Source organism: Pelophylax lessonae, assembly GCF_965119305.1.
Source record: "Pelophylax lessonae genome assembly, chromosome: 1".
Classification (NCBI taxonomy): domain Eukaryota; kingdom Metazoa; phylum Chordata; class Amphibia; order Anura; family Ranidae; genus Pelophylax; species Pelophylax lessonae.
In genome coordinates, this window is record NC_138768.1 from 398,615,534 (window position 1) to 398,639,057 (window position 23,524).

A 23,524-nucleotide genomic window follows, 5' to 3' on the forward strand; every position below is an offset into this window, starting at 1 on the left:
CAAGCACTTTCCTGAAATATCGGCAATATCGGTAACCTCCGAGGCCGATTCCAATATATCAGGAAAGTACATATCGGCCCTTAATATATTGGCTTTGCCGATAATCGGTTGATCCCTAGTCTGTTACAACATGACGAGCTTCCCACCCCCTTGTCGCAAGGCAAGCTTTTGTGGTTTGTCACCCTTTTTATTGAAAGGGGGGATTGGTTATGATAAATGCTATTTGTGCTCGAGTCCTATATGACTGAGAAACGTTGGAATTTTGCATTTAATAAAGTTGTAAAGTATAATTATTATTGAAGGGTTAGAATATAATGATGTTATTCATTGAGAATTTATTTACACCAATAAACGGGCCGCAGCCATACATTTTGCCATCCATGGTGTCTGTGTTTTATTTATATATTAGGAATTTATTTAGTATTCAGGAGAGGGAATAAGTGTGGCCTGCATTCCCATTAAGGAGGGTTTTAACCCCGTTTTTTTTTTTTTAACCACTTGCCATATTTACTGCGGCAGTCAGCCCCTCCTGGGCAAAGTGACGTAGTACTGTGTCGCTAGCCCAGAAGCCTGTAGGAGGTGAGCGCGCGCCGCCGGAGGTGCGCTCCCGCCCCCGCTCGTTCCCCTGCATCCCCGCGCGTGTGATCGGTGGCTCCGATGTCCGCCGGTCACTCGCGATCTCCCGCTGGAGAGAGAGAAAGGCAGGCGGCTGATGTAAACATAACCGCCTGTCTTTCCCCCTGGTGTAAAAGCAGAGATCATACGATCCAGCTATGTAGGATCGTATGTGTCTGTGGTTACATGAAAAGCCACACCCCTTTACAGTTAGAAGCACGCCCCTAGGGACACATTTAACCCCTGCATCTCCAATAAAGTTAACCCCTTCCCTGCCAGTGCCATTTTTACAGTAACAGTGGATATGTATAGCACTGATTACTGTAGTAATGTCACTGGTACCCCCAAAAGTGTCAAAAATGTCAGTCAAGGGTCCGATCTGTTCGCCGCAATGTCGCAGTCCCACAAAAAAAAAAAATCGCAGATCGCTGCCATTACTCGTTAAAAAAAAAAACAATAAAAAAGACAAATCTTTCCCTTTGTTAGTAAACGCAATATCTTTTGCGCAAACCAATCAAAATACGCTTATTGCAATTTTTTTTTACCAAAAATATGTAGCAGAAAACAAATTGGCCTAAAATGTTAAAAAAGTTTGATTTTTACATTTTTTTTGTGGAAATTTCATATAAAAAAAAATGTGAAAAATATTGTTATTTTTTCAAAATTTTCGCTCTTTTTTTGTTTATAGCGCAAAAAGTAAAAATCGCACAGGCGATCAAATACCACCAAAAGAAAGCTCTGTTTGTGGGGAAAAAGGACATCAATTTCATTTGGGTACAGAGTCGCACGACTGCGCAATTGTCCGTTAAAGTCATGCAGTGCCGAATCGCAAAATAGGCTCTGGTCTTTGAGCAACCAAATCCTCCGGGGCTTAAGTGGTTAATATCTGTGTCTCATTGTTGAGATTTCCCTACACTTCCTATCCCATAGCCAAACAGGAAATGAAAGGAAATCCCTGCAAAGAGGGGAAATCCATTGGAACATTTCCCCTCTCTTACTTTTCTGGGGACAACCCAAAATATGGGATTTTCTTTTACTTTCACTTTCACTGATGATGATAAACATGGCACATATAGAGGGGGAATCTCCACAGACAACAATAAAAACTGACATGGGTTCAAATCCCTCTCCACTCCATCCAAAACTAAAAAAGTTTTGCATTTAGTTCTTCTTGAATGTAGCTACAATAATCTGTTTGCTGAATCTGCCGCTTCCTGAAGTAAAAGAGAGCTGATGAGGGAATGTAAGCAGTGACAACAAGGAAGTAGCTATAGGGTTTCACATAACAGGACAGAGGATGGAGGTGTGCAGTCCCAGCGGACACCGGCAGGGGGAGCAGCCTGGAAGCCGTCCTTGGCTCGCAGAGTATGAATGAAGGAGCCCGGAGGTATGGCATGCGCCTCACTCGGTGCGGGGGATTGTCCGCTGCTGGAGTTTCCGTCCTGTCCTCATCACTGACACCTCCTGTCCGTACTTTCACTTTACATTGCATGGATCGTCCCGAGCGGCCGGAGGAACCCATGGAGCGGAGGTAATGTGATTAGAGGTAGGAAAGTTCATGGAGTGTCCGGGCATCACCTTCCTATAGGACAACGTGCTGGCCTGGGGCTATAGACTCACCTCAGGATTTACTACTGACACCGAGACACTCACTCTACTATACAGCTTATCCACATACTGGCCTCATTACACACTGCTAAGACTTATCACTGTGCTACTCCATCCACTGTACTGACACTTTATTCCTCCACTCCATCCACTCTACTGACACTTTATTCCTCCACTCCATCCACTCTACTGACACTTTATTCCTCTACTCCATGCACTGTACTGTCACTTTATTCCTCTACTCCATGCACTGTACTGTCACTTTATTCCTCCACTCCATGCACTGTACTGTCACTTTATTCCTCCACCCCATCCACTCTACTGCTACTTTATTCCTCCACTCCATCCACTCTACTGCCACTTTATTCCTCCACTCCATGCACTGTACTGTCACTTTATTCCTCCACTCCATGCACTGTACTGTCACTTTATTCCTCCACCCCATCCACTCTACTGCTACTTTATTCCTCCACTCCATCCACTCTACTGCCACTTTATTCCTCCACTCCATGCACTGTACTGCCACTTTATTCCTCTACTCCATGCACTGTACTGCCACTTTATTCCTCTACTCCATGCACTGTACTGCCACTTTATTCCTCTACTCCATGCACTGTACTGTCACTTTATTCCTCTACTCCGTGCACTGTACTGTCACTTTATTCCTCTACTCCGTGCACTGTACTGTCACTTTATTCCTCTACTCCATCCACTGTACTGCCACTTTATTCCTCTACTCCATCCACTGTACTGCCACTTTATTCCTCTACTCCATCCACTGTACTGTCACTTTATTCCTCTACTCCATCCACTGTACTGTCACTTTATTCCTCTACTCCATCCACTGTACTGTCACTTTATTCCTCTACTCCATCCACTGTACTGTCACTTTATTCCTCTACTCCATCCACTGTACTGTCACTTTATTCCTCTACTCCATGCACTGTACTGCCACTTTATTCCTCTACTCCATCCACTGTACTGTCACTTTATTCCTCTACTCCATGCACTGTACTGTCACTTTATTCCTCTACTCCATGCACTGTACTGTCACTTTATTCCTCTACTCCATGCACTGTACTGTCACTTTATTCCTCTACTCCGTGCACTGTACTGTCACTTTATTCCTCTACTCCGTGCACTGTACTGTCACTTTATCACTCTATTACACTCGAAGTACTGCCACTTATCACTACTTCACCACAGTACTGACACTTTATTTCTCTACTCCATCCACAGTACTGCCACTTAATCACTACTCCACCCACAATACCGCCACTTATCACTACTCAATCCACAGTACTGGCACTTATCACTACTCCATTCACAGTACTGGCACTTATCACTACTCCATTCACAGTACTGGCACTTATCACTACTCCATTCACAGTACTGGCACTTATCACTACTCCATCCACAGTACTGGCACTTATCACTACTCCACCCACAGTACTGCCACTTATCACTCTACTCCATCCACAGTACTGGCACTTATCACTACTCCATTCACAGTACTGGCACTTATCACTACTCCATCCACAGTACTGGCACTTATCACTACTCCATTCACAGTACTGGCACTTATCACTACTCCATTCACAGTACTGGCACTTATCACTACTCCATTTACAGTACTGGCACTTATCACTACTCCATTCACAGTACTGGCACTTATCACTACTCCACCCACAGTACTGCCACTTATCACTACTCCACCCACAAGACTGCCACTTATCACTCTACTCCACCCACAAGACTGCCACTTATCACTCTACTCCACCCACAAGACTGCCACTTATCACTCTACTCCACCCACAAGACTGCCACTTATCACTCTACTCCAGCCATAATAGCAGGACTTTGTATGCTTACTCCCCCTATAAAATAGGACTCTGTACATTTACTGCACCCATAATATTAGGATTTTTTAAGTTTACCCATAATGTTAGGATATTGTAAGTGTATTCCACCCACAATATTAGTACTATGTACATTTATTCCACCCACAATATTAGTACAATGTACATTTATTCCACCCACAATATTAGTAATATGTACATTTATTCCACCCACAATATTAGTACTATGTACATTTATTCCACCCACAATATTAGTACAATGTACATTTATTCCACCCACAATATTAGTACTATGTACATTTATTCCACCCACAATATTAGTACAATGTACATTTATTCCACCCACAATATTAGTAATATGTACATTTATTCCACCCACAATATTAGTACTATGTACATTTATTCCACCCACAATATTAGTAATATGTACATTTACTCCACCCACAATATTAGTAATATGTACATTTATTCCACCCACAATATTAGTAATATGTACATTTACTCCACCCACAATATTAGTAATATGTACATTTACTCCACCCACAATATTAAGACTTTGTACATGTACTCCACCATGGGCGTCTGCAAGGGGGGGCAAATTCCCCCCCCCCCCCGGAATCTCAACTTACCCTTTAAAGTGGTTGTTAACCACTTGCCGACCGCCGCACGACTATCTACGTGGGCGGTCAGCCCCTCACAGGCAAAGTGACGTAGGTCTACGTCGCTCGCCTGTGAGGGTTTAGGGAGCGAGCGCGCGCCGCCGGAGGCGCGCTCCCGCTCCCGCGTGGTCACGGACCCCCCCGCGCGCGTGACCGGCGGACCCGATCGCCGCCGGCCACTCTGCGATCGGCGGGGGAGAGGGAGATAGTCAGGCAGCTTGTGTAAACAAGCTGCCTGTCATTCTCCTCTCTGTATGAGAGCTGATCACATGGATCTACTATGTAGATCCATTGATCACTCCTCATACAGTTGAAGCCACAGCCAATCACAGTTAGAATCACGCCCCTAGGGACACACACAGCCCCTCCCTCTCAAATAAAGTTAACCCCTTCACTACCAGTGCATTTTTACAGTAACAGTGCATATGTATAGCACTGATTACTGTAGAAATGTCACTGGTAACCCCAAAAGTGTCAAAAATGTCAGTCAAGGGTCCGATCTGTCCGCCGCAATGTCGCAGTACCGCAAAAAAAATCGCAGATCGCCGCCATTACGCGTTAAAAAAAAAAACAACAAAAATGACAAAAATCTTTCCCTTTGTTAGTAAACGCAATAACTTTTGCGCAAACCAATCAAAATACGCTTTTTGCGATTTTTTTTACCAAACATAGGTAGCATAAAACAAATTGGCCGAAAATATTAAAAAATTTTGATTTTTACATTTTTTTTTGGGGGAATTTCATATAAAAAAAAGGGAAAAATATTGCTATTTTTGCAAAATTTACGCTCTTTTTTTGTTTATAGCGCGTGATCAAAAAATCGCACAGGTGATCAAATACCACCAAAAGAAAGCTCTGTTTGTGGGAAAAAAAGGACGCCAAATTCGTTTCGGTACAGCGTCGCACGACCGCGCAATTGTCCGTTAAAGTCACGCAGTGCCGAATCGCAAAATGCCCTCTGGTCGTTTAGCAGCCAAATCCTCCGGGGCTTAAGTGGTTAAGCCACTTTGTACCATCCTGTCTGGTCTGTTTAATATTCCTGTGTGCCCATGTCCCTGTGCCTGTATATGCGTTTTAAAAAAAATAAGTTGTTCTTTACCAGTTTTGAGAGCGCCGATCGCTGCTCACGTGACCCGCCGGCTCTCTGCTCTCCCTGTCTGACAGCTACCTGCAGTGGGCAGGGCCAAGGATTCCCACTGACGTTAGTCGGGAGGGGAGAAGGAGAGGCTGAGAGGAGGAGAGAAGCGGTGGGTGATGTGATCGGCGCTCTAAAAACTGGTAAAGAATGGCTTATTTTTATAAAACACATACACAGGGGCACACAGGGTTATTAAACAGACTGTAGACAGTCTATCAAACTTTAAGAGAAACTGCAGCAACAGGAGGGGAGGATGTGGGCACTGACACAGGAGCAGACGGGCAGGGCGAGAGGGGGGAGAGAGGTCAGAGGAGAAGAGTGCAGGGCTGCAGATGACGGAGGCACGTAAACTGACCACAGTGTCAGGGCTCAGCAGCTATGATAAATCATGGTCAGTTTGCAGAGGGCAGGACATAGCCAGGCAGGATCAGCCAGGTATTTTAGGTGATAGAAAGGGCCAAATTACACAGCACTAGCACTGTGCTGAATAACATGCTTTAAGGGAACAGGATCAACATATATATATATATATTTTTTAGGTTAACAACGCTTTAAAAATAAATACTTGCAAGTCGCTGCTGCTTGTGCGGAGACTGGCGTCACCTTCAAGACATTGTCAAAAAGGGGCGGAGCATGGGTGACCTTGAAATGATGCCCCCCTCGTAAAAAGTTCTGCAGACACCCATGTACTCCACCCACAATATTAGGATGTTGTCCGTGTACTCCAGATATAATATTAGGAGTTAGTGATCACTGATCATAGGTGTTGATAATGTGGGGTGTTCAGCAGCTCCTTCAGTAGTGATCAGTATGATGAAAACTGTTCGGTGTGAGGTCCAGATGTTTGGGTGAGATGTGAGGATTTCATCCAGCGGAGGGGTTTAGCCCTGGGCTGTGGCCTTGTCACCCATGTGTTGCACTGGGCAGTGAATGGCTCCCATAGCGGGAGGTGTGGAGGCTGCCTTGGATGTGTAGGGAAGGGAATGTGCACTCTCTGCACTGCTCATCATTTTCTGCTGCTGTCAAAATTCCAGATCCCCAGAAAATAAGTTTTCAGCATTGTTTGTTCCGTTCGGGGACGTTTAAACTTGGCAGGTCCTACCACTGACATACTGGAGTCATTCAGAGGTCACCTGACATAAAATGGCCAGTTTTGTCATCGTTTATGGGCCATCTGGAAGGACGGTCAATTACAAATTTGAATTAAAGCCCATATAATGGCAAAACTGTTTTTTTCTTTGTTGGATTAAAGCCTGATAGGGTTGGTTTTATTTCTAAAAAGACAAAAAATGTTCAGCACACAAATTCACTTGAATGGGCGACATTTGGTAGCGGTATTGTCTGTCATATGTGACCTTTTCATATTGATACCCTTTTTGCCTATCGTGTGTTTTTTTTTTTTTTTTTTTTCTTTTTATTATAAACCTGCAACAGGTTTTCTTTAATACCTTCCTGCCTGTGTTACATGCACTATATTGTCAAAGGTAAAGTGCATGCCTTTATACGCATGAACTTTTAATGGCATTCCAGTCTTAGTCCGTAGAGTTCAATATTGAGTTGGCCCACCCTTTGCAGCTATAACAGCTTCAACTGTTCTGGGAATTCTGTCCACAAGGTTTTGGAGTATGTCTATGGGAATGTTTGACCATTCTTCCAGAAGCACATTTGTGAGGTCAGGCACTGATGTTGGACGAGAAGTCCTGGCTCGCAGTCTCTGCTCCAATTCATCTCAAAGGCCTTCTATAGGGTTGAGGTCAGGACTGTCATGTTCCTCCACCCTAAACTCGCTCATCCATGACTTGATGGATCTTACTTTGTGCACAGGTGCTCAGTCATGTTGGAACAGGAAAGGGCCCTCCTCGAACTGTTCCCACAAAGTTGGGAGCATGACATTGTCCAAAATGTCTTGGTATGCTGACATCTTAAGAGTTCCCTTCACTGGAACTAAGGGACCAAGCCCAACCCCAACCCCTAAAACACAACCCCACACCATAATCCCCCTCCACCAAATGATTTTGATGTGTACACAAAGCAAGGCTCTGCTTTTCTGTGCTGAGTGTGCACTCACTGGTGTGCTTCCAACACAGTGACTGAGCTGTCTGTCACCCACCGCTTTTGGTTACTATGATCACATGATCAGACTCCGCTCTGAGAGCCACTTAACCATGTCCAGGCAAAAATGATGAGTGGAATATGCATTTAGATAGCAGTAGTCTGAGCATATATAATATATACTGGTGATGCCAAATCCTTAAAATATTATTAGAAAAGGAAGGATTGGGAGACAAGGATTTTTTGGCACAACAAAGTTAATAAAAATTTATTTTTATTTATGAATCCATATAAAACCAGGGGAAAACACTTAATATAAAAAATGACCTAATAAAAGGCCCAAGAATTGTATACAAATTGTGTAGCAGTTTGTTTGAATATTAATTCCATACAGAATATATAGAGAATATTGCTCCATGAGCACCTGAACAATTACCACAAAACCCTCGCCGGATGGTGGCGGTTCCCCATCCGGGGAGGGTTTTGTGATTATTGTTCAGGTACTCATGGAAGCACCTATCTGATGGGTCTTCATTTGGGACTCAGACCACAGTATATTATTAGTGCTGGGGCTGTTGACGCCAGCCAGCGATTCGCCAATCCTTGGTCGTTACAATTCCAAGGTTTTCTACTTATTACTAACTACATGAGTCTCCTGTAATCCACGATACCCTCCCCGTTATTTACAAATGACGCTGACGCACATGTCTTGTCTTATAACACTATACAGAGTATCCTATTAAAATGCTCCAGATGAAGCTTTGAAAAAGGCGAAACATGTTGAGCAATGTTGAATATGTATATATGAATTTCTGAATACAGCATCAGCTGGTCTGGTTGGACGGCAGTCCGTGTCTTCTGGCATCCGTCGGCAAGATCCTTCTGATGTCAAGTATTTGCCTATACAAAAGTTTGCAATATTCTCTATATATTCTGTATGGAATTAATATTCAAACAAACTGCTACACAATTTGTATACAATTTTTGGGCCTTTTATTAGGTCATTTTTTTATATTAAGTGTTTTCCCCTGGTTTTATATGGATTCATAAATAAAAATTAATTTTATTAACTTTGTTGTGCCAAAAAATCCTTGTCTCCCAATCCTTCCTTTTCTCATGTCAAGGCAAATATTTTTTCTCTTCTTTCTTTTGAAGAAATATGTATTCTCCTAGGTCTGCTGTCTAATTCCCTTGCTAACACTGCTGGGTACAGGTGCAATTATTCCAGCACTGCAGCTGTGCTTGCACCAGCCACTCCTCAACAGTCCCTTTTGTGGTGACATCATTGCTGTAGACTTCTCTTCTGGATCCTGAGAGAACCCACCACTGGATAGCCAGTAAGAGGTGCCCACATCATACAAGGAGGAGCCTCTAGACTAAAGCATCATGTGACTGTGGCTTTAGGAGAGTTAAAAAAAAGGCATTTAGATATGTTTATTTATTTGGGACGCCAGAGTTCAGCCAGTCCCCATTCACACTACGCTTAGCATGAATTTTCTGTTTTTTCCTTTTTTTTTTTTTTTTTCTACGCAATTTTTACACGGAATCGGTGTTGCGCACAGGGCAGCCTATTCAGTTGAATGGGCTGCCCTGTGCAACATTGTTGCTCCAAAGAAGCCCAGGGACCAAATTTGGACCCTGAGCCAGGAGCAATTTTACACTTGCATTTAGTCCAGCAACAATCGCAGCAATATCATGCCGTGTTTGGGGTGCTATTCAGCACCGAAATGCACATCGCAGGTTTTATCACGCTGGAATAGAAAAAAAATCTATTATTCTCTATGGCATTGGTTCACATCTACACTACAAGTTACCTTAAGCTCAAAAAAGTTTTGGAGCTTTTTTCTGTGGCTAAATTTAGGCAGATTGGTGCATTTTTAGTTTCTTAGAAATGCATGGAAACGCTTGATTCAAAAGTTTTTTTTTTTTTTTTTTTGAGCATTTTAGTGCATTTTAGTCACATGTTTTTGAGCATTTATTTTTTTTCAAAATCAATAAATAAATGAAAATTAAATTTAAAAAAATAACAACCCTAACACTATTAACTCCTAAACCCTAATATTAACCCCTAACCTAACAAAAAAAGAAGTAAATAGATTAATAATAAATGAACCCTTAACCCCTTACAAAAAAAATAATAAAAGCAGATGAAAAAGTTATTTTCTATTGGCCAATTCAAAAATGCTAAAGCTTTACAAACGCTGTACACAAGCACTCAAAAACACAAAAAAAGTGACACTCCGATGTGAATGCAGCCTGATGCCTCCCTCCTCAGTAAAGTACATAGGAAAGCATTGAATAAAGATATATTCGGACACTTTTTTGTCAGTGCGGACCCACTTTAAAACAGCCTGTGTCTACTTCAGGAAAGCGGTGCAGCAGTTTTGCAAAGCTTTCTGATGTGTGCGTCAAATTCAGTTACATCTTATAACCGCTACTTTTAAAATGATCACTATGGCTGCCACTGATTCTAAAAGCATTGTCCCCAGTTCCAAATAAGCAAACTGGTGGTAATTAGGACTAACTCTAAGCTGGTGTATAGAGAGAGATCATAAATATGGCCGCTTCCCACACAGGATTCCCTTGTGGTTATGAATGCAGAGGTTGCCGGCAACACAGCAACTCATGACTCAGCCCAGCTTCATTCAGCTGCCGACCAAGAGATTCCCCAGCTGATAGCTGAAAGGCAGGAATGCAGGTGATGTCATTACCCAAAAATGGCAATGGTCATTATTTGGACCATGTTTAACGTTACCAATTACCAGCATCCCTGCCCCTTTGTTTACCTTTTGATTGTTGGCTGGGGAATCCCCCATCTGACGTCCTTTGACAGCTCTTTGGTCTTGCCCATGATTGTGAGGTTTGAATGGAAGAAAGAGATTTTGTGGACAGGTGTCTTTTATACACATAACGAGTTGTCGTTAGAAGCACCTTCTTAAATTGACAGGACTAATCTGTGTATCACATGAACACTTAAGGCCCGTACACACCATAGGAAAATTCGTCCGACGACCGATCTGCCGATTTTCGGCTTATTAGTATGGTGCTTTCGACAGCCGACTCCGACTTTTCGGCCGAAAAAATCCTGATGTGCAGGCTATAAAATTTTTGTCGTCCGTCAACACAACGTCTAATTTGCTTCTCATTAGTACAGTTTTCAATGGAAAAAAATCTTAAGAGCAAGACTAGGCATGCTCAGAGAAAGAACACATACAAAGCAATCCAACACATGACATCACTTCTGAAGTAGAATTCTGTCGTACGGGAAAATTCATATGAAAATAACCTCTTCACTTTCCACATCAGACTAGCATGCTACAAAGAACGGACAACAGATTGTTCGATAATCTGATCGTGTGTACGGGGTTTTAGGCCCCTTTCACACGGGGCGATCTGACCAGTTTTTCAGACGGACCTGATCCGATGCTCCATGCATCCCTATGGGGCAGCGGATGTCTCCGCTGACACCCGCTGCTATCCGATTCCGACCCTGTCTGTGAAATCCGGACGGATAGAAACCCTATTTTCCATCCATCTGGTGGATCGGATCGGATGAGAACAGACAGGCGGTCCGTTCTCATCCGATCTCCCCATAGAGGACAGCGGGGATCTGACAGCTCCGTCTCCGCACACGGAACTGTCATGCACCTGCTCAGCGGGGGATCGATTTGCCGGAACGGACCTTGTCGGACGGCGCACCCTGTGAAAGGACCCATACTGTAGCCAGTCTGTGGGAGCCAGAATTCTTGTTAGGATAGGAGATCAAATACCTCTTTTACTCACTGTATTGCAAGCATTAGTATCATGTGTTTTTTTCTGGATTTTTGGTTGCTATTCTGTCTCTATCATTTAAAATACACCTGTGATAAACATGATAGACCCTTCATTTCTTTGTAAGTGGAATGTGCAGGGGATCAAATAATTATTTTACCCACTGTATGCTGCCCATGGCCTATGAGTAGTGCAGACCCCATGTGTGGCATCTGTAAGATACCCAAGAGTTGAGCCAAGTGCTGAGATGATGTAGCATCACTGACTACCCAGTGGCTGAACGAAGAAGGTGCCAGGTGCAGAAGATTCATGGGACCAGGTGGTAGCAGTTATGAAGCGACGAGAGATCACAGTGCTGTCATTGCTGGAGCAAAACAAACTCAGAATGTTTTTAGTAATTTGCAAATACTCTTGCTGGACCACAAATCTTCAGTGCTGCTATAAAACGTTTTCTTTTTAGGCCATTTTAATAGAATAGGTTTATCTTTCTTGCTCAATGCCGGTACAAGTGCTCATATGCTTAAAGTCCCTTTTACAATTCTGTTGTAATCAGATCTGTGAGCTGATCCCCTGCTGATCAGAGCAGAGCTGGTGGATGATACATAGGTGTCCACTCCATTTCTGCAGAGCGGACAAAGACAGAGCACGGACTCTGCTGTCTGTTTACAACCGGTTACATTCAATCCGCTCAGCCCAAATGGAAAAAGGCTGAGCCCTCTTCCTTTAGCGGACCTAGAGGTAAACGGACACAAGTCCATTTACACACACCTCACCATAAGAATGCATGGCCCTTCTGGTCAGGCCCACCTGAAAAACTGATAGGCAGACTTGATCAGAATGCTCCTGTGAAAGGGGCCTACCATTTTTTTTCTATCCAACACAGTCCAGTCAATTCAATTTCACATTTACATGTATTTGTATTATATTGTATGATAGTGTATGTGACAAGTATGACTTTAGAAGATGAATTCAGAAGACAATTTCACTTCTAGTTGCTGATTCTCTGTTTCAGAGTCGGTTCACACTATGGCGACACGACTCTGTACGACTTCAGGGGGCGACTTGTGCATTGCCGTGCACCACGACTTCGGAGCGACTTGCAGGGACTTCACATAATGGAAGTCTATGCAAGTCGCTCCGAGGTCGCCCCGAAGTAGTACAGGACCCTTTTTCTAAGTCGGAGCGACTTGTGTTGCTCCTATTAGAATGGGTCCTGTAGCAGTCAATGGACCGCGAGGGACAGCGACTTGTCAGCCTGACAAGTCGCGGTAGTGTGGACATAGCCTCAGTTTAGGCCACTTTATTATTTATTTATTTTCTTTTTCCCCGCTGTTCCTTTGGGGGATTTCCCTTCACTTCCTGTTCTGACAGAAGCAGGAAATCTCCTAAACATGAGGAGAAATGTCTTCTTGGACAGTTGTTTCTTCTCACCTCCTGTTCAAGAGACAGCTGAAACGTGTTGGATTTCTTATTACTTTGTATCCAGGGGACAATGGTCTTCAAGACAAATGAAGGGGACAAATGACCCCCAACAGGAGGACACAGCAATACCACACTCCTGCACAAATACAGCAATAAACATTAGCGCACACTATCCAAAAGAAGTTGTGGCTCTTTTTTAGGGCTTGTTCGCATCAGCGAGCTGCGCTAATCACACAGTAATTTGCGTGCACTGGGATCGCACTGTTTCCTTGGAACAGAAGGATGCACCATTCTGTCTTAACCTACAAACGTCTATAAATACTTACCAATCATAAAAGACTCAAACACAAATATTTGGCATAGAAATGGCCGCGGCACTTTAGGCCCCTTTCACACAATGGAGTCCGTCGACGGACTCCGTTTTTCTCAGCGGGGGATTGATCCGCTGATCCCCCGCTGAGCAGGCGGATGCCAGCTGTGTCTCTGCGCTGTGTGCAGAGACAGAGCTGTCAGGTCCCTGCTGTCCTCTATGGGGGAATCGGATGGGAATGGACCACCTGTCCGTTCTCATCCGATCCGATGGAAATAGGGTTTCCATCCGTCCAGATTTGACTGACCGGATCGGAACGGATGTTGGCAGACATGTCTCCGCTGACATCCAATGGCCCATAGAGATGCATGGGGCATCCGTTCAGATCCACCTGAAAAACTGACAGGCGGATCTGAATGGTCCGCTAGTGTGAAAGGGGCCTTATTGGTTTAATGTAAATAAACACATTTTTTTAATTAAGAAGCATCAAATATATAATTTCAAATAATAGCATATATCGCTTAGTCAAAGGACTCAAGCGAAATATAATTCCAAGTAATTATAATCAAAGTCACCCTTGAATCAAGGGTGACATACCACATAAAAGTGCCTGCAACAAGGGTGGGAGGGAGGCATTCCAATATTCCACAGAACTTTATTGAAATGTCATGAGTCAAGAATTAGTTCTTTTCACAGCAGCGGCACTTTGATGCGGTGGTTCACATTGCAACCTTCTGTACTAAAAAATGTACTGCATTCAGGATTTTTTTCTTAGCAATGCTGTGGTACAGACTGACACCATGAGAGACCAGGTAATTGGCCTTATCTATGCATTGGGGCTGCGCTGGAAATAGCTGCTGGCCTAGCCACAATGCATCTGGTGTAAATGAGCCCTTAATGCTTTCTTCATAAACAATTAAAAATCAAGCTCCCATTCTCAGCTTTGCTGTCCATTAACGTGTCTCCGGATGGGAGCCTGTATATTTGAATAGGTTGCTTAACAAACCAAAAAAGTACATCTATAGTTTGTGGCAGCACACCAAAACGCAGGTTGTGCTCCACACACCTTCGTCGCCAAGGTGTGTTGGGGTGACACCACATTGTACCAGTGCAAGTAAGGTGCATTCATGTGTAAGGCTTCATGCACACTGGACATTTTCACACCTGTTGTTTTTGGCGTCAGACGTTTTTTTTCTGCAGCCAGTAAACTCCCCATCCTAAGTGTCCATGCACACATAGGCTGTTATAAGCATTTTTTGGCAGGGGCGTTCTCACTGGAAAAAAAACCCCAAAACTAGTGGTTTTTGAGCTGTAAAAACACTCTTAGCGCTGGTAAATTCTGTAAAACAGGGCTAACTGACGTTTTTGATCCCATAGCTCAATGAAGGCGAACCTTGGCACCCCAGATGTTTTGGAACTACATTTCCCATGATGCTCATGCACTCTGCAATGGTGAGCATCATGGGAAATGTAGTTCCAAAACATCTGAGGTGCCAAGGTTCGCCATCACTGCCATAGCTTGTGTTTTCTTGCTAAAAACGCAAAGAAATCGAGAAAAACGCAAATGAAAAAACACAGCAAGGCTATTAAGTCCAGTGTGCATGAGGCCTCACTGAAAGGCAGTAGTGTAAATGGCTCTAAAAGGACACATTTTACCTAAGGATATTTTTAATATTATACAGGGTTTATATAGCGCCAACAGTTTGTGTAGCACTTTATAACAAACATCAGGGCAGACAGTACCGTAGCCTTAGAGCCCTTTCACAAAGCGGTGCTTAAAGTGGAGTTCCACCCTATTTTTATACTTACCTCCATCTTCTCGCTCCGGGTCACCTGAAAAAGAAATGGATAATCGCATATTTTTTTTTTTTTTACTTACCTCGTAGCGAAGAAAATATACTTACCTTACTTCCTTCTTCCTCCTTCCTCGGCCGCGGCCCGTCGTCACTTCCTGGCTCTGCAATGATTCTTGGGAGCTGGACGTCATAGCTCCCAGGAATCATTGCGCCTGCACCGGCCCCGACGTCAGTTCCGGGTCGCGCGCGTCATCCCCTTCTAAACAGCTTCTGGGCATGCCCAGAAGCTGTGGAGGGATGACGCGCGCGACCCGGAAGTGACGTCGGGGCCGGCGCAGAGCATCGTGGGACCAAAGAAGGCGGAAGAAGACGCCGAAGAGGACGCGCTGGCTTCAAGCTGCCCACATCTGAGATGGCAGCGCTGGACAAGACGTTTGCAAGGTAATTATTTGTCCTAACAGGTAAGTGCAACCCGGGACAGATCAGAGGCTAGCCATTGTGGAATGCACTAGCCCTGACTGTCCCGGGGGTATTAAAAAAAAAAAAAAAAAATCCAGGGTGGAACTCCGCTTTAAAAACTGCTTTTCAGATGCTTTTCAGGCATTAGTGGTGCGCTTTTCTTAAGCACACATGACTCAAAAACTGCTTCAAGAACCATTTTGAGGTGTTTCCCATTTGTTTCAACGGAGAGGGGCGTTTTTGAGGCGTTTTCTTTTTTTTTTTTGGTGCTCAAAACATGCTCCAAAGATGCTGCTTGCAGGATTTTTTCATCGCCCCAATGTGAAAGCATGGGAATAGGTTTTGTGAGCTTTTCAGGCGCTTTTTTTTATCGCTAAAGCGCTTGAAAAACACCTCGGTGTGAAAGGACTATTACAAGATTGGATGGTATTTTTTAGTCTTGTACTGGAATATCATGGCTGTCGTTGTGTAACGTTGTCCACATGAGCAATAACAAAAAAAAAATTGAAATATAAATATGGCACTGATATTACAAACATTAAAAATGCAGATACAACATTACAATTCAATACAGGAAGAATCAGAGGGCCCTTCTTGTTAGAGCTTACAATCTGGAAGAGAGGGTCAGTTGATACAAAAGGTAATAGCTGTGGGGGATGAGCTGATGGAGAAAATAAAGGTACAGTTGCTAAGTGTAGATTGGCTTCTCTAAGGAGGTTTTCAAGGATCACCTAAAGGTGTACAGAGTTGGAGATAGTTGGACAGATTGGTGTAAGGAGTTCCAGAGGTTAGGAGAGGCTCAGGAGAAGTCCTGGAGATGAGCATGAGAAGAGGATAAAGGGTATACTGATTGTGCACTGCTCAGACCTTGAAGAAGGGGACATACCCCAAAAGCTTGTCCTGAAAAATTGTATGTTAGTGCAAATAATAAAAAGTATTATGGACAATACTCGATCGTTTCTGTCCTGAGCTAAAATCTGAATCCGATATCCTAGTTAATTTCATGGATAAATAAATTGTATTTAGCTTTATTTCTCAAAGCGTGAATATTATTTCCTATTGCATCTGAGAATTACTTGGATTGAATGGAGGAATGTGATTGAGTGTGTACAGTGTGTACTAATGCAGGCCATACATGGGTTGAATTCCGAACAAATTTTCTTTAGTAAATTAGAAATTTCTTGCGCTTTGTGATCCGATGGAGCCACCATTGATTTTGAAATTTGATCAACCAAGCCTTCTTTTTCACCTCCTATTGCTACAGAAAATAATTTTTGTGTTCGGTAATTTTAATTTTCTTTTCATGTGCTCATGAGCATTTCTTTTTTTTATTATATTTCTCACATTCCTGATAAATCAGATTCGATGGCTACACGAAAATCGGCTGCTTACTGCAGCCCACTAATGATGGGAAATTCGAACAACAATTCTTATATAAGTTTTCTAAAGAAAATGATTTTTAAATTTGTTCCATGTATGGCTGGCCTAAGAAGAGCTCTTCCTTCACACAGGGGATAGGAAGGGGAACCCATTTGTACATTTTGGGCTTTTATGGTCATTTTTTCACAGTCTGAGTTGTATCATTCATTAAAGGACAGTTTTGTTAGAAAGTGGAAGTGAAACTATACAAGCGTGTTGAGAGTAGATTTCTTTCTATGGGTGGGGATTTTTGTATTGACGTATATTCATTAGAGTTCAGAATACAGAATTCCAGGCTTTGCTTGAATGTAGCCTGTTCAGGGATTTAACATGGTGTGTCTGCTCCTCGGAAAGGTACTATGGGTGTCCTTGAAGTGAATGGTGAGTCTTATTCTTCTATTTATGTATATGCGCGTTCAGTGGATTGGTAGACTTTCATTGTTTTCAGACAGACTTGCCACAGGTCAGAGACAGGCTTGCACTGACACAGCTGAATGCGGGTCCTGAAAGTAAATCAAAAGAATATTCTGTGGGCATGTGTCAGCTTGAATTTGGGAATGAAGTATAGCACCCTTGCAGAGAGGCCCGTACACTACCTGTAGGCTTTCTTTACCCTGCAGTCATGAGAACCAAATTCTAGCACAGCTAGGGCGTGTGTGTGTACTGGCCAAATACAAGGCTAACTTTTTAAAGTTCAACTAGTTGTAATCTAACAATCCTAAGACTGTGACATCGCTGGCACTTGTGCTGTGAAAAAACGTCCGCCCGTGCCATTCCTTCAGAGCCCTGTGCCATGAATGGCGGCTCCCGCGTGCATGTGCCGGTTTGACATTGCGGCTCCGGCTATTTCGCAGATTTGGAAGCAAGATGGGTGAACGTGTCGCCGTCTCAGCGGTGAGCAGGCGCCATTTGAAGAGCTTCGTTCTAAGGTAAGTGTTTTATAATGCGCTAGTATGCGATGCATACTGGCTCATTATGCCTTTGTCTTACAGGTTTTTACTTTTTTATTATTTTTTTAGGCGGTTTACAACCCCTTTAAATAAACAAGTAAAAACAATCGTGAATACACTTCCAAATTGGGGAGTCATGAGCATGGCACTGGGGGGAGAAGTCCAAGTGGTGAATGCATTGCCTGGCAGTGGCGGCATTATTGCTGTGTAGGGAAGAGGTGCCGCCACTACAGAGAACCACTGAAGCCGCCAGGGATAAACGGACACTCCTTACAGGATTGCAGCTATACACTCTTCCTGCTTGTGTTTGGTTGCATAGGATGTTGGGATATGCGTTTTCGGGACACAGATAATCCCCTTCATTGGTCTACCTAATAGCTACCCTCCGAGGATATAAATAGAGAACACACTCAACAGGGATAAACCCTTGCTGGACCAAATCAGATACTGCCGTTTTCTACCAAAAACAGCAAACAACAAGTGGAAGATTAAAAAGAAAACCTGCATAAAAATAAAAATATATTCTAGAAAACACAACTAGAGGAATGGGTAAACAATAAATAAAAATAGAAAAGGGGCTGTAAGGCTCCATTCACACTACCGCGACTTGTCAGGCGACTGTCAGCCTGACCAGTCGCGGCCCCTCGCGGTCCATGCACTGGTACAGGACCCGCTCTAATAGGAGCGACACAAGTCGCTCTGACTTAGAAAAAGGGTCCTGTACTACTTCGGAGCGACCTGGAAGCGACTTGCATTGACTTCCACTATGTGAAGTCCGTGCAAGTAGCGCCGAAGTCGCGGTGCACGGGACTTCACAGGTCGCCCCCGAAGTCGTGCAGAAGTCGTGCCGCTTCAGTGTGAATGCAGTCTTATGGATTAAAAAAAAAAGAAAGATTCCAAATTAATAGCAAATTTAAAGATGATATAAGAACAATATAACTATTGGTATGAATATAAAAAGATCACTCCTATAATACACGGGCAATAGACAGTGGGTACATGATATGAAATTAAATCATAGGATCTGAGTAGAACAAGAAGTCTAAATTAAACAATGAACTGGAAATCCCAATAAAAATAAAATGGATGAAGTACTGTATATATGATGAAACTCAAAAGGGAACCTAAAGGGGGTGTTAAACTTTCAGGAGAATTTTGAATATTTATAAAATGATCATGTATGCACACGAACACCATGAAAAGATCAGATCAAAAGACAGAATAATGTAATAGTTCCCTTTATAAAAAATTCCAGAGAAACAGGAAACATATTGTGTTTTATGTCAACCAGAGGCACATCTGAAAAACAATATTCATATACAATCAAATAAATTATTATAGTTGAATGAGTAAAAAACAGAAAGTAAAAACAAAAAAATTTAAAAATTCCAAAAAGACAGAAAACAAACAGGAGAGAAAAAACATCAATTAGGCCTCATGCACATTGGACGTTTTTTAACACGGCTGTTTTTGGCGTCAAAGTTTTTTTTCTGCGGCCAGTAAATTCCCCAGCATGTTATCCTATGGTCCATGCACATATTAGCAGTTTTGGCAGGGGCGTCTTCTGGCTGGAAAAAACCCAGAACTAGTTTCAGGAGCTGTAAAAATGTTCTAACTCTGATAAAAGCTAAAAAATGCGGCTTTTCTGTGTTTATCAACGTTTTTGAGCCATAAGCATTTGTGGGAATATAGTTTTGCTAATAAAAAAGATAAAAAAAGCTACAGCTGAAAAAAGATTAAAAAAAATGCTGAAAAACGCTACTGCAGAAAAACTGAAAAAAATCTTCTACAGCTTTCTACTGACATTTTTGTCCAGTGTGCATGAGGCCTTCTAGTTGCCTAGTAAAACTGTATGTGTAAAAGCTGTGATTAGAGATCACACTGAAGTGCAGCAACAATATTAGTGTTTGCAGGTAATCTGTAGATGACATTGTTTCCTGATCTATCTCTGTCTGAGTACAAGTGTCACTAATATTTGCTTACCTTTGAACCTACAAGGCGGGTCAGATGTGCAAGCTCAGGATATTTCTCCTTGGCTGAATGGAGAGGGAGAAGGAGAGGTGATGAGATGGTTATTGTTAAGGCCAACCATAGACAGTTTGAATCTTGGTTGGTTTGGCAGGAACTGGCCGAGATTCAAACCATGTATGGGCAGGCTAAATGTACCAAGTTCATCGATTGATCGACTTTAGTACAACCAGCCTGCTGGATTTACTTGTGATCATCGCTAGTGGCTTAGACCTACCGCTTCCCCCGTGACAACACAATGTCTCAGCACAGTCTGTGTTAGCTTCCCCCGTGACGACAGAATGTCTCGGCACAGTCTGTATTAGCTTCCCCCGTGACGACACAATGTCTCGGCATAGTCTGTGTTAGCTTCCCCTGTGACGACACAATGTCTCGGTACAGTCTGTATTAGCTTCCTCCGTGACGACACAATGTCTCGGCACAGTCTGTGTTAGCTTCCCCCGTGACGACACAATGTCTCGGCATAGTCTGTGTTAGCTTCCCCTGTGACGACACAATGTCTCGGCACAGTCTGTGTTAGCTTCCCCCGTGACGACACAATGTCTCGGCACAGTCTGTGTTAGCTTCCCCGTGACAACACAATGTCTCGGCATAGTCTGTGTTAGCTTCCCCCGTGACGACACAATGTCTCGGCACAGTCTGTGTTAGCTTCCCCCGTGACGACACAATGTCTCGGCACAGTCTGTGTTAGCTTCCCCCGTGACGACACAATGTCTCGGCATAGTCTGTGTTAGCTTCCCCCGTGACGACACAATGTCTCGGCACAGTCTGTGTTAGCTTCCCCGTGACGACACAATGTCTCGGCATAGTCTGTGTTAGCTTCCCCCGTGACGACACAATGTCTCGGCACAGTCTGTGTTAGCTTCCCCCGTGACGACACAATGTCTCGGCACAGTCTGTGTTAGCTTCCCCCGTGACGACACAATGTCTCGGCACAGTCTGTGTTAGCTTCCCCCGTGACGACACAATGTCTCGGCATAGTCTGTGTTAGCTTCCCCCGTGACGACACAATGTCTCGGCATAGTCTGTGTTAGCTTCCCCCGTGACGACACAATGTCTTGGCACAGTCTGTGTTAGCTTCCCCCGTGACAACACAATGTCTCGGCATAGTGTGTGCTAATGGGAGAATGGCAAATTTCTTTCCCCTCAACCATCTATGGCCTGCCTAAGTAAACTATACATTATACAATTTTCACCACAGGTTGAAGGAAAGAAAATTGCTAGATTCGCCTCATCAAGTCAGTGTTGATAGGGGAATCCCTCCTGCAGCATTACTGTATTGTATTCTGACAGCGGAAGGTTTCCCTGGCATTGGAATACAATGATCACTACCGGCAGCTACAGCCGCCAGCCTTGATTGCAAGAAAAAAACCCGGCAGGCTGGTTGTACTATAGTCAATCAATGGATTGATATCGGTATAACAAGCCTACCCAGACACAGATCAAAAATTCAGCTGGTTCCTTCTGAACCGGCCGAATTTCGATCTGTCAATAGCCGTCCTTACCTTTTAGTAGGAAAAATATTGATCAGGGAATGTTTTCTAACATGAGCAAATCGTGTTTCTCCAGCACTGGCTGAATCAATAACGTTGGCCATACATATGCAGTTTTTTTGTACAATTTTTGTACAATCCTATAGATTTAGATTTACCTTTACCTATCAAGTGCAAAGGCCTGCCCAGTTGACTGTTTAGGATTGACCTCCTAATATATAGTTTTTAGTAAATCTAAAGAACAATTTGTGCAGTGATATTGTATAATGTATGACCAACCTAAAGCTGGATACACACTATCCAACTTTTGTGGTTAGATTTCCTTCAGATTTACCTTTTCTATGTAGTGCAAGGGCCTGCCTGATTGCATACAAATTGAAAGTGCTTAGGTTTGACCTCATATTATATGGATTTGGTAAGTCTAAAGGAAAAAGTCTTCAGAAAATCTTATAGTGTGTATGGCCCATAAGGTCTCTTTCACATGGGCAGCCTGGAGACATTTTACTGCCCCTCTAAAAGGTACCATACATCCGGAGGGGGCTGTATGCATGCCTCACCCGTAATGCTTTGTCTCTGGGCCAAGCAAATTTATTGCAGCATATCTATTCGACAGGTAGCACCACCTGTCAAACTCACACCTTTTCAAGTTAATATAATTGCTGCAACAGTGAGCTGAAGGCTTAGCTTGCAGTTGTGGCACGTTGATCCCAAACAAAAAGTTCTGTTCAGCAAAAAAAAAACTGGGAGAAAGAAAGCGTCAGGTATGAATCCTGAACGACTGACTTAGACCTTCCAAAAAGTGGTCTACTGCAGATCACTTTTCAGAAGCTGACCATATGGGAACATAGCCTTGGTCTTTTGTATTGCATTTACAGTTTGAGGAGTTAGTCCACCCAGAATGAATATTTTAGTTATGAAGGATCCATAAGCTGACAATAGACCATAGGTTCGAATCTTGACTGGTTTAGCAGGGATCGGCCAAGATTTGAACCATCTATGGGCAGGCTGATTGTACACAAGCTATCAATCGACTTTTGTACAACCAGCCTATCAAATTTACATGTGATTATTGCCAGCAGCTATTATAGCTTCTAACAATAATCAATGGGGTTGATTTACTAAAACTGGAGAGTGTAAAATCTGGTGCAGCTCTGCATAGAAACCAATCCGCTTCCAGGTTTTATTGTCAAAGCTTAATTAAACAAGCTGAAGTTAGAAGCGGATTGGTTACAATGCACAGCTGCACCAGATTTTGCACTTAACAGTTTTAGGAAATCAACCCCTTAGGCCCCTTTCACACATACAGTCCGTTCAGTTCATCAGTTCAGTCACGTCAAATGTATCAGTTTTTCATCCGTTTTTCATCCGTTTTTCATCCGTTGTTCGTCAGTTGTCATCCGTTTTTCGTCAGTTGTTATCCGTTTTTCATCCGTTGTCGTCCGTTTTTCATCCGTTGTCGTCCGTTTTTCATCCGTTGTCGTCCGTTTTTCATCCGTTGTCGTCCGTTTTTCATCCGTTGTCATCAGTTGACATCCGTTGTCATCAGTTGACATCCGTTTTTCGTCCGATCCGTTTTTTTTGACGGATGAAAAATAGGGCATTCATACAAAAAAACGGACATTGACGGAAGTGGATGAAAACGGATGTTAACTGATGATCATCAGTTGTCATCCGTTTTTACATAGAGATGCATTGATGTCCGTTTTTCATCTGTCAACGGATGGATGAAAAACGGACAAACGGACAGCATGTGTGAAAGGAGCCATAGTGTTCTCCTGGCAGAGACGGCTCCCCGAGCCCTGGGAAAGAGAACACAATGGCTCCATGGGAGGGATGTGTTGATGGGGGAATCCAGCAATTTTTCTTTCCTCCAACCCCTGGTTGCAAGAAAGAAAATCACATGATCTATGGCCTGCCTTCGCTTTCTTTGTTTCTTGCTAGCTCT

At 43.2% G+C, this 23,524-nt stretch overlaps 1 protein-coding gene across 1 annotated transcript in view; it reads left to right on the forward strand.

Moving 5' to 3' along the window:
• The first annotated feature begins 1,969 nt into the window (after window positions 1-1,969).
• MOB3B (MOB kinase activator 3B) overlaps window positions 1,970-23,524 on the forward strand; it is a 178,830-nt gene continuing 157,275 nt past the window's right edge. The window contains exon 1 of the mRNA XM_082256279.1: window positions 1,970-2,146. The gene's annotated coding sequence lies outside the window, so the exon portion shown is untranslated. The remainder of the gene's footprint in view (window positions 2,147-23,524) is intronic.